Source organism: Cupressus sempervirens, chromosome 1 (genome assembly GCF_028749045.1).
Source record: "Cupressus sempervirens isolate cs-2001-9-10 chromosome 1, ASM2874904v1, whole genome shotgun sequence".
Lineage (NCBI taxonomy): Eukaryota > Viridiplantae > Streptophyta > Pinopsida > Cupressales > Cupressaceae > Cupressus > Cupressus sempervirens.
In genome coordinates, this window is record NC_143118.1 from 23,036,375 (window position 1) to 23,049,601 (window position 13,227).

General features: G+C 34.8%; 1 long non-coding RNA gene across 1 annotated transcript; it reads left to right on the plus strand.

Moving 5' to 3' along the window:
- Window positions 1-11,120: 11,120 nt before the first annotated feature.
- LOC149575977 (uncharacterized) lies at window positions 11,121-11,684 on the plus strand. The gene is made up of 2 exons (XR_016360707.1): window positions 11,121-11,204; window positions 11,304-11,684. It is a non-coding gene; the product is annotated as an uncharacterized LOC149575977 (long non-coding RNA).
- Window positions 11,685-13,227: the final 1,543 nt, after the last annotated feature.

Here is a 13,227-nt window from a genome sequence, read left to right on the forward strand (position 1 = left end):
ATTGATGGTGGGTTGAATGGGAGGCAAAAATGGCTAACACTTACGTTAACTCTCCCGTGAACATAATTTTCACCTTTAATGAAAAGATTTAATCTCTTAATAGATATTAAAAATTGCTAATTTGGGTGAATATAGTTTCACTTGAGATCGCAAATATATATCCAGGTTTCCTGTCCAGTGAATTTCACCTTTCAGAACTTTGTGTAAATATTTTCAATTGAGTAGCAATACTCACTTGGCATATTGTTGGGCCTAGAGAGAACTATAATTTTTTAATTCTCAATACCATACTTCATGCAAAATGTTGCCTTTAATCCCCTTTACTTCTGGAAATGGATATAATTTTTAATTTTTTGATGTACCTTTGCCAATCAAGGGTAAATTTAGGAAAGTTGAACCCACTTTGTGTAAAGTTTCTGCTAATTCTTTGTTCTTTCAATCAAACTATTAGTTCAGTCTTGAATTGCTGAGAATGGTCTTCTAAATATTATGAATATTCAAATTGTTGAGGAATTTAACACTTATCTTAAATGTAGATCCAATACTCTACAATCGATCTTGATTGAATTAGAATATCTCTGATTTAGAATTCGTTGGATGTAAAATGCTTAGAGGAGCAGACTGCTGTAATTGTGTGTCCTATAAATTGCATTTACAACCTACTATATATCCTTTCTAAAGGGTATGTCCCTTAGAGGGACATAACCCTTCCTAAATGAGCACTAATCAAACTCCTTCCTAGTCTGCGATTCATGAAGATATAATTAATAGCACTTAACAAACTAATTGTTAGTTTGGTTAAACATTATAATCTTGTTTCCTAAGAAGTCGCTGGCCCTTAGAGTCATATATAAAATGCTAATTTAGAGATATATTATACTGAGAAGAACATTTATGGTCTGTACTATCAAACCTGTAGGTGATCAGGTTAACATTATTAACACTCCCTCTTAAACTGATAATCCTATAGAGAGATATTATATCTAGCAATACCAATACAGAAGAATTAATACTCTCTATCTGTTTGATTCTTCTTAGTATATGGTATCATAGAACACATGATACAAAGTCATATTACTAAACCTGTGGTATGACAAATCACTACTACTAGTGATATTATACAGGATAAATCTGAAGAGTAATCTCTTCATTTATCCAAATTGTGATTTCATAGAAACTAGTATCACAACAATATCCAGAGTTTAAGATCTATCAAAAAACAGGATAACCTCAGAGAAGAATAAAATTCTCCCTTTATCCAATTTGTGACTCATAAACATAGCAATGTCTACATCACAATATGATCTTGAACTCATCTAGATCTTACAGTAGAACTCTTATGTTTAACACATTATCTAAGAGATAGTCATCTGTCATAATGTTTTGTACAAGTGTCCATTATTTTTCAGAGATCATCACCTCTTAAAATAATGAATACAAATGGTGGAGCCATAACAGTCGATAGCTTGACAAAAATAAAATTATTTTATTAATAATCAAAAGAGTACAAATGGATTACAACTCAACCATACCAAGTCTCCTCTCGAAATGTTCTATCTTTACTCTAGATAGAGGTTTGGTGAGTATGTTTGCTGTCTGATTTGCAGTACAAATGTATTCCAATTTTACAGAATTCCTGTCTATCATATCTCTTACATAATGGTAAGAAATTTCAATATGTTAAACCTGTCATGGAAAACTGGATTCACTAAGAGTTTGATGGAACTCTGATTATCACAATGAATAATCGTAGGATTCATGGCTTGCCCAAGTAAATTAATAATCCTACAAGTAACTTCCTCAGCCAGACTGCTTCATGAGAGGCCATTGCTGTTGCAATGTATTCTGCTTCTATGGAGCTCTGAGCAACTAAAGACTGCTTTTTGCATATCCAAGATATTAGAGTTGATCCTAAATTGAAACAGCATCTTGTAGTGCTTTTCCCTTCTTTAACACTTCCACCCCAATCTGAATCGGTGAATCCATGCAAATCTAAAGAAACTTTCTCATATTTGAGTCCAAAATTAAGGGTGCCTTGTAAGTATCTCATAGTGTGTTTAATCGCAACTAGGTGAATCTCCTTTGGTTCACACATAAACTGATTTAAGGCATTAACTGCATAGCAAATATCTGGTCTTGTATTTACGAAGTACATAAGTGATCCAATCATCTGTATGTAGAGAGTAGAATCTATGGAAGGTGATTCTGCTGCTGCTTCTTTAAGTTTATGTAAATTAGTCTCCATTGCAGAAGACATAGACTTGCAATTCCGCATTCTAAATCTGTTCAAAATGTCTGATGTGTACTTCCCTTGATTAAGTATGATACTGTCAGAATACTGTCATACTTCTAATCCTAGGAAGTAATGGAGAAGCCCCAAGTCTTTCATCTCGAATTCTCTAGTTAGATCTTTCTTGCATTGATCTATAAGATGATCATCACCTTGATTAATAAATCATCAACATACAATATCAGAATTACCATATCATTTTTATCTCTTTTATAATACAAGTTTGAATCGGCTTCATTCTTGGAGAATCCTAAGCCGGTGAGATATTTATCAATTATTTCATACCAGGCCCTGGGAGCTTGTTTAAGCCCATAAAGAGCTTTCTTGAGCTTGCAAACAAAAGCGTTAGGATCATGAGTTTCAAATCCTTCCGGTTGCTCTAGATAGACTTCTTCTTAAATCTTTCCATTTAGGAATGTTGTTTTTACATCCATCTGATGTACCTTCCATCCCTTTGATGCGGCAATTGCTAAGACTGCTCTTACGGAGGTATATTTGGCAATAGGAGCAAAGGTTTCTTCATAATCAATCCCTTCTTTCTGAGAAAATCCTCTGGCTACAAATATGACTTTATACTTCTCAATACTACTGTCAACAACATGCTTTATTCTAAATATCCACTTAGAAGAAACAACAAGTTTTCCTTTAGGTCTTGGAACAATTTCCCAAACATCATTTTTTATGATAGATTGGTATTCTTCTGTCATAGCTTCTTTCCAAGCTATCTGTTTAATAGCATCAGAGGGATTGGTTGGCTTTGTTTTGGATAAGTCACTCATGTTAGCTGTATAACCAGAGAATCTTCTAGGTCTTTTGCTTTCTCTGACTGTTTCGGAAGGTGCAACAAAGTCTTGGGCTGCTTCAATTGTTTTAATGGCCCAAAGTGGTCTTTTCTTTGAATTTTCTTTAAGGTTCATATTTTGAATTTCATCTTTGATTTCTTCTAAGTTCTCCCTCTGGGACCCAAAGTCACTATTTCTTTCAAAAATAGATAAAGAAGAAGGTTCATCAGAACTTATGACTCTTTTGAATGCAAGATCTTCGTCAAAGATTACATCTCTGCTAAGTTCAATAGTTTTTTGTCCAGGTATGAAAATCCTATATGCTTTAGAAGTTTCACTATACCCTACAAAAATACCTTTCCTCCCAGAGGGTTCTAACTTGGTTCTATTTTCTTTTGGAATATGGATATATACAGGACGTCCAAAAATTCTAAGAGGACTTATATTGGGTTTTACTTTAGTAAATACTTTTTCAGGGATTTTATCTTAAAGATAGGAGTGAGGGCTTCTATTTTGCAGTACAAGAGGCTTCTGCCCAAAGATAGTATTCTAGATTTTGGTCAAAAATCATAGCCCTAGCAGCTTCTATAATTGTCCTATTCTTTCTTTTTGCTACCCTGTTTTGCTCTGGGTTATAAGGAACAATGTACTCCCTCTTAATTCCTGATTCGTTACAAAACTTTTAAACAAGTCTGAGGTATATTCTCCTCCGTTATTAGTTCTAAGGGTTTTAATTTTATGTCCTGAAATTTTTTTAGTTAATGCTTTGAATTCTTTAAATCTTTGTAGGATTTTTTCTAATTCCTTGCATTTTAAAAAGTAAATCCATGTTTTCCTAGAGAATTCATATATGAACAAGATATAATACCAAAATTCTCCAAGAGAAGGAATAGACATAGGTCCATATAAATTGGAATGAATTAATTCTAGTACATTATTTGTTTTTCTAGTACTATCATGAAAGGGACTTCTGGTGCTTTTACCCAGAGCATGCCCTTTGCAAATACTAGGATGGTCTTTATTTAATTTGGGTAATCCAGTAACCATCTTCTCCATAGTTGATAAGGTTTTAAAATTTAGATGCCCTAATCTTCTGTGCCATATTTCATTTGTATCTATAGCTTCATGGACTAGGGCTTGAGTGGATTGACTAGATTCTGTATTTAATTCATACAAATATTCTTTTCTTTGACCAATTAACTTTGCTTTTTTGATAGAAGAGTTATTAGCCCAAGTTAATACTTTGCCATCTATGAATGCAACATTATGTCCATCATCTTCAAGTGCTGTAATTGAGATTAGGTTTCTTTTAATCCCTGGTACATAGAGTACACCTTTAAGAAGAAGAGTATTTCTTGATTTTAGTTTCAAAGTACAATTTCCAATTCCTTCAACGGGGTGTGCTGAGTTATCACCAATGTTAGCTTCACTATTAACCTTCTCTGATAAAAAATCTAGAGTTTCTTTGTATCTCGTTATATGTCTAGAAGATCCACTATCAATTACCCATGCTTTATTTGAAATTTCATTTGATAGAGAGGAATACAAAACACGGTTCTCAGGATCATTAGTATCTTCTTCTTTAGTGACATATGTACAATTTGCCTGCTGTTTGGAATTTTTAAGACAATTAGATCTATAGTGTCCAAATTTTTTGCATTTGAAACTCTTTATTTTAGATAGATCTTTCTTGGGCTTCACATTTTTTTGATTTCCCTTTTTCTTCTTGAAATGCTTCTTCTTGCCCTTATAAGAGTTTGTATTAAGAACGTAAAGTTCTTCATCTTCTACTTTTGGTTTCCCTCTTTTCTTTAGTTTTCTAGATTCCTCTTGAAGACAACTATTCTTGAGTTTGTTAAAGTCCAGAAGCTGATCTCTCGCACTTATTCTTTGTGCGAATGTCTCCCATGAATCTGGCAATCCATGTATAGCCATAAGTATTAATTTTGTGTCACTAATGATGGTTCCTATGCTTGATAGTTCATCTCTAATGCCGGCAACTCTTAGGAAATAAGAATTTATCGATTCTCCTTTCTTTATTTGAATGTGATTTAGTTGCCTTTTTAGTGCAAGAACCCTGGTTGCATTTTTTATTTCATATGCATTTTGTAATACGTTCATCATATCAAAGGCAGTTTGATGTTTGGTAAGCATAGGTACAATATCATTTTTAACTCCATCCAAGATTATTTGAATAGCTTTTCTATTTTCTTTTCGCCATATAGATTTGTGAGGTTCAACTGGGGGTTGTTTGGATGCTCCGTCAACGAATTGTTTAACATTGTTCTCTTCAAGAATCATCAAGATTCTGAATTTCCAGGCTTCAAAGTGTTCTTTTCCATCAAACTTGTCCTCAAGTCTGATTGTGTATGCCACTGAAGATAGGAGAAAGCTACTAAATATATATGAAGTTTGATAACTGAGTTTTGCAGAGCCCTAGAACCGATAACTTGGCTCTGATACCATGTAAAGTTTCTACTAATTCTTTGTTCTTTGGATCAAACTATTAGTTTAGTCTTGAATTGCTGAGAGTGGTCTTCTAAATATTATGAATATTTAGATTGTTGAGGAATTTAACACTTATCCTAAATGCAGATCCAGTACTCTACAATCGATCTTGATTGAATTAGAATATCTCTGATTTAGAATACGCTGGATGTAAAATGCTTGGAGGAGCAGACTGCTGTAACTGTGTGTCATATAAACTGCATTTACAACCTACTATATATCCTTTCTAAAGGATATGTCCCTTAGAGGGACATAACCTTTCCTAAATGAGCACTAATCAAACTCCTTCCTAGTCGGCGATTCATGAAGATATAATTAATAGCACTTAACAAACTAATTGTTAGTTTGGTTAAACATTATAATCTTGTTTCCTAAGAAGTCTCTGGCCCTTAGAGTCTTATATAAAATGCTAATTTAGAGATATATTATATTGAGAAGAACATTTATGGTATGTACTATCAGACCTGTAGGTGATCAGGTTAACATTATTAACACTTCGGTTTGGAGTGTGATCATCTGGTGTGTGTGCACAAGACACATAAAGCCCCATGACTCTGGAAGCAGCTTGCACACTGTACTGGTTGCATTTGTGCAAACTATGCTTCCCTGTGAAAAGATCGGAAATGTGAAAGAAAATGGAAAAAGTTGAGCTTCTCTGCAATGACAGTCATTATAGAACTCTATTGAAGATCAAGACCAGATTGAGTATTGAGATTTCCAGTATTTAGCATGTTTTCAATAACTTTGATAATACTCCCAGAAGGAGCCTTATCCATTGCCTTCTTTGCCTTATTTATATCTTGAAGAACAAACTCAAAACTTGTATCCTGCATCTCCCGCAGAAGTTGCACCCTAACCTTGAATAACCATTCATGGAGCTTCTCCTTTACCAATTGTGTCGATTCCTATAATGGCATTATGTTTGAGATAGTGTATCTTAACCTGCGCAATTCCTCAGCACAAATTTCAACTTGAAGTTGTAACTGGTCTGGAGTATGTAGAGAAGAGGCAAGGAATTCAGGACATGATAGATATCCAAAGATTTTTCTTGAAATTTAGTGATATTCTGCTGGCTGCAAAGTACCCTATAAAATTGACTCCCTTTTGTACTACATCTTTCTATAAGTTCCTGAGCCTTCTTCAAAGAAGAATATAGTTCTTCAAATACCCTGACAACTGATCCCGTCAAAGCTGTCTTTGAGTCCTTAACATCATCCAGCAGAGGCTTCAAAAGCTTCAATCGTTCAACCAGACATTGGCAATTTGTATGATCTGCCCCAGTCTTTCCATTCAGCGTCACAATTTCATGAATTGCTTGATAAATGTCAGCAAATAAAACATGTAGAGTATCCATAGGCCTTACACTGTCACCTTGTACATAATGACGATCTGCAATGTTTTGAGCAGAAGGAAATCATAGCATTGCCATGTCATAAAGACCACAGTCTCTGAAAAACAGCATCCCCCTGGGCTTCAAAATCAATAAGCATTCTTTTATGACATGTGACATTCTCTTCAAAGGTACTGAAGACACAGTGAATATCTGTCACTGTGTCACGAAGTCCAATCCATCGGTGCAGTATAGCCAACTGGGAAATGTTCCAATAGAGAAGTCACAACAGAATGGTTTGATGATGTGCTTCAGACATTCCAATTGCAGCAACCACCATTTCTTGAGCTCTCTCTAGAGTAACCATGATATAGTCACATGCATAGACAATTCAACCACTATTTTGCCTCATAATCCTCTGTTTTTGCAACTTCGGAGATTGACCGTAAGAGCTGGAGCTCGGCATTGGAGTTGCATGCATTTTTTTTGAACTTAAGAAAGAGCCCGATCCTCTGCTTATCTCAGCTATTCCAAAGCCTTTATAAACTGCCAGGAGAAAATATAACTTTGGGCGTTCTTGTCGGGCTTTTCTTTGAAACTCACTAGCCACCCAATAATATCTACATCATAAATTAACCAAGGATTATAAGAAAGAAGTGTTTCTCCTACTTCCCAATGTTCTTTGCATAGTCGATCATAGGGCTATTCATAATGGACTCCAACATTTGTCAATTAAATGCCATAAAATTTGTCCATTGCATCATATTTATGGATCTCATTTTTAGTTGTGATTCTAGAATAATTTTGCTAAAACAGTGACCTTGAAACAAATAAGGCATGGGGTAAATATAATGCCCATCACGCTGCCCATTTTGTGAATCGGTAACTTGATCACGAATTCTGCCAACAATGGATCAAAGATGTATTATGAATCCAATATTCAAAACAATGCAAATAGCCCAATCACGCCTGTATGACAGTTATAACCATACAAGAGGTCACGATTTCTGATCATCTATGGGAATGTACGAGTATCCACTCAAAGTAAGCAAGAATGGTTTACAATATCAATTGGCTAATTTTTGTTATTGGACGTTCATTTGATGGGAAGTGGGAATGTGTGCCGATATTCTATTGCTTCTAATGTATAATTAATAATGAAGATTCCAATAAGCTTAATCTACCATTCCATCATGGAGGGGAGTGTACATATAGGGATTGTAAGTAGTATAAGATCCATTTGAGAGTGGTAACCCTGAGTGGGGCAGGGAGGTTGAATGGTGGCTGTCACTTTCTCGCTCTTGGGCTTGATGGATAGGTTCCATGTGCCCTGTACGATCTCCCATGGTGCTTCATAATGAGGATGGGTTCTTTGAAAAAGCCTTAAGGAAATCTCATGTACATTAGGATTATATAATAATTATTAGAATTTTCTTTGGAACATTGTTGAACTATGTGTTTGTTTAGCTATTGATAACTAACTTGGTGCGGGCTTTAAACCAAGGTATTAATCCAGACCTCGTTTAGGGGTCCTAGTGAAAATTAAGTGAAGTTCTAATAGGGAACATTATGCTCTCCCTCTCCCTCTCTATCTCCCTTTTCCCCTTCTCTCTTTCTATCTCTCTCTCTACATCTATCTATTTGTCTCTCTTTTCCTCTCTCGCTTTATCTGCATCTACTTCTAGACATGTCTTAGTCTCTTTGCCCATTCATCTCTCCTCTCATCTCTTTCTCTCCCTCTCTAGCTTCCTCTTCCTCAACCTCTGTATCTCTCTCTCTCTCTCTCTCTCTCTCATGGACATCAAAAACGTATGTCAAAAATAGACCAAAATTTTCCCCATTTCACCTTCCACTCCTCTTTGGCGTACCCATCACACACCAATAGCAATTACTGGTTAGTACCAATGCCAGAAAAAAAAAGGGGCAAAGATCACTGGGATCGAACAACCTTAAGACATTTTCACTGCCTAACTCTGATGTGAGATGGCAATACATACCAAATTGTCTCAAAAAACAGGATAATTTTTTTCCATGTTGTGCATTGTGGTGCTAGAAATCAACTCATGCATCTCAGACAAGACATAGAACTGCTTGTACCAAATTAAGTAGTCTATCATTAATTTGCAAACATTTCACCGTCAAACCATTTTTTTTTGTAGAATCTTTTGGAAGTTTTATGCTACACTGACAATTTTACCATAAAATTTGTAATTCTAAAAACACTGCAGTTGAGTTCAATATTTCCTGAGCTCTTTAATACGTGTCTACTAATTACACAGATGCTGAAATCAATACACATTAAGGTTGAGTTTATCCTGTTAAACATTTGTAAGTATTACTGTATAGAAGCTTCATTTTAACCAATGATAGAAATGCTTGCAATTGCCTTGTGCATCTGCACAAAGGTTCAATTAATGTTCTGCATTCAGCTACCGTGTTTGATTTTGAAGATAAGTTTCTATCAGATTAAAGGCTGGAAAGAATTGTTGCTGGCTTTTAACCAAGGTTGCTGACTGATTTGTGGGTCAATTCAATAGAAATAAAAATAAAATTTAATAACTAAATAAAGAAATACTAACATAGATCAATAAAATATTAAAAGTAACACTACAAGAAATTTGAAACGGCAAAGAGGTCAAAGGATTTCAGATCTAGAAATAAGGCCTAAAAACCACCCTTCCATTGACGGACATATACTCCTCTGTTACGCATTACTATTTTGTGTTTCAGTTTTACTGCACGAAACTTCTTCTTATGCTTAAATTGCTTTAATGTGTGCCATTCTTCCTGGCTGGTTACTGTTCACTAATTCATTGTCCTTAAGTTGTTGCACTGTTTCGAAAGGAGAGTTTAATCATGTCTTACAGACTCAAATAATAAGCTTAAAAAGGCGAACCTTGAGACATGCATTCATTCATGTTGTGACTTATGGCAAAGAGGATACATAATTCTCTGCGAAGTTCTACATACAATATATAAGTGTTTTTATTAGGGTTCTAGGTTACTTCCAATAGTTTCATGCTTCCCAATCGCTTTATATGATTCTACCTTTATATGCTAATTTAACCGCATTTCTATTGGGACATCTTTCATTGCAACTTGTTTTTTGTAATTAGTGCAAGGGAGTAGTACTCATGGCTGTGCAAAGATTTGGGATGGAAGATTGTCACAAAGTGTTAAGTGAATGCTGCCTTTGTCAAGGCTCTTTAAGCAATGATGTTGGGGTGATATTAGAGTGGATGCAAAACTCCATTAATGGGTCTTAAATATATCTTTATATATGTATTACTGATACTTTAAGATGTATGTGGGCATGTTTTGGAAGAGGGTAGCCAGCTCATCTCACATGTTAATTTTGTAGTAGAATTTATAGGTAGTCTAAGGCCATCACTCTATTATCAAATTTATATTCTGTTCTCCTTTTTTTCTTAATGTTGAGTATATTTTGTTGTTACAATACTTGGAGGATTCCACTCCAGTATTGCGTTTGGTCTATCATTTTGTACATTTTTTAGATATATCATATCTGTTTATCATTGAATATTTTGCTTAAATAGAAACTGTAAGATCGTAATTCCAATGCAACATTCACCTGAGTTTTTGGTTCTGCAGCTTTTTGTCTCCATTCCTCTAAAATTGCCTACACCAGACCCTGCATGGAATTATCCGAACTCTGTACATTTCAAGCTTTGGCATTATCGGTGGTCACAAGCATAATTATGACTGATTTTTTTGATTTATCTATGCTCATCGTACCTACTTAAATGCTTACCTTGTTATAAAAGACTGCATTGCACTATTGTTAATTAGTTCATGGCTTGATTTTTTTGGTGATACTACATCCAATACATTTAACAAGTTATTACATATCCAAACTAAATGTACTGGATATGGTGTTACATGTCTTTGGGAAAGGGAGGGCTCTGGTTTCAATAAATCCTATTTGCTCCTATACTTTTGCTTCCTTGCTTGTTGATTTATAGCTACAAACCAATGCTAAATGTACAATTTTTCACATTCATCTGCATATCTTTTCATTTTGAATTCTGTACGGATTCCTTCATATATTACAATTCAAGTTGTTTTATCAATCATTAAAATCAACAGTTAGAGCAAGCACTAATTATCTAATTGGAAATTTCTTAAACAGGAGCCTCGGTTAGGTAGATGGGGTTGCATTCAAGCTGCTCGCAACGGTTTTGCTTTGTACCCTATAGATATTTCATGATGAGCATGAGGAGAAAATTGGAATTATCGTATCATATCTTTGTTGCTTCTCTCAGTGATATGCCTGGTATGTACATTAGTGTATAGGAGAACTTGGTGCATGTTTTGGGAAATCCTTTATAGCAACACATTCTCCTGATTTGTCAATGTTTGCTTTATGTCTAAGGTCGTCTGCTGCATTTCAAGTTTCAAGCACCAAGATCGTTCTGACCCCTAACTGTGGCCGACCAGAATATTTTATTCGGGAATATATCAAATGTATTTTTAGGAAGTTGGCTTGGCATGAGACGTAGTGCAGAGAGAATTTTCTAATTTTGTCCTCTCAATCTATGCATTCTTTTATTTGTTGTAAAGCCAATGTAATTTTGTAGTAGATATGAAAAAAATTGCTTAATGATTTAATCTTTTTAATACACCTCTAGAAGTTGCCTTCTTGAGGTCAATTTTGAGAAACCTGAATCTACATCAGGTGCCATGCAAATTCGCCAGATTTTATCAAATTTTAGGCTATATCTAAATGGGCCTCGCAAAATAATTTTACATAGAAGGTGAATTGTATGGCCTATCAGTGCATGTCTCATTATTTAGTGGAGTTGGATTCTACTGAACATTATGTATTTTGGCATTTCTCATATTTAACTTTTCTGTAATATAGAAAATGTGCTCGATCTTTACTTGTATCATAAAGAATTATGTCATCAAATTGTCAAACAAGGTGACTGACACATGAGGTTGGTAGTACAAAATTACATTAAAGTCGCAAAAAATTAAAGAATGGATTTCACAACATAAAAATGCAATGTGCTGTAACATATAACTCATGAAACCATAATCAGGAGCTGGTGATAAATTGAATGGCTGTATGTTACTGCATGTTTGGCACCTTTTATGCTGAAATCAATCGTTGTATTATTTTTGGCATTTTAACGTTATGGTGTTATATAATGTGTAATGTAGATCAAAGTTAAATATGTAGTTCTTTGTCAGCTGAAGACCACATTGGACTGCACGGATGGCATCCTTTTCAAGTTTAAATCAATTGGTGTCAATTTTCATTCTAACTATATGTTTTATACTTTTTGCAATTTAGATTAATGTTAAATTTGGAGTTCAAGTGCAATAAAATAAGCAATGGGCACTGTATGGCACACATGCAAGGAGTTACAATTCACCGTGGCTATTAGAGAATACAATGAGTGCCAGTCACGACAATAACCAATAGTATTCCACATTACACAAAGAAGCAAAGTTCCACTCAGTGGTAGAGAACTGCACATATCAGAATATTGCATGTGGGGTGAACTTTATGATTTTACATTTTGAGCTTATTTGCATGCTATTTCCATAGCTATACATTTGAAGATTGACAACATTAGTTGGCTTTTGATTTGCATGCGTTTATGCAAAGTCTTGTTGAGTCTATTGGTGCAAAAACAGTGACAATCACTTAAAATCATTGTTGTTGATGTGTAAGGGCATGACATAATTTGCTTCATCAAATTGTAAATGATGACACGCACACACAAAAACTAGGCAAGGTTAGTTTCTCCATTCATCAAACCTTGAGATGAATAGATTTAAAGGCCTGGAGCAAAGATGAAGGATGACAATAATCCAAAATTTTTGCCCTAGGATGATGAAATAATGTTAATATCATATTCTTTGAATGATACAGAAAGTGAAAAATGAATTGATACTTTGCCAATTGTGGATGGTAGAGAACTCGTGCTCTTGTAAGAGGTCAAAAGTTCAAATCTGTAGTGGGGAGGGGTTGTACACCTTATATTAAAAGCATTAATATAAGCACAATAAGAATAGCAATCGACCAAAGAGTACTATCCAAGGGTGATGAAATAATGTTTTTGATTAGCTAAAACAGGGTTTGAAGGGTGCTTGAAACCTTGTACAAGCCTAAAGTTTTCAATGAGTGCATAAACAAAAGGTACAATAAATAAATGTAGAACTAGTCACCCCCCAATCAAAGGGTAACCATGGTGACAAAAAGTCAGTCACCAGCCAAAAGAAAAGATCCAGCTAGGAGGTAGGGCCAGATACATCACGATTTGCCCTTTGATTTAGAGCCTCCCTTG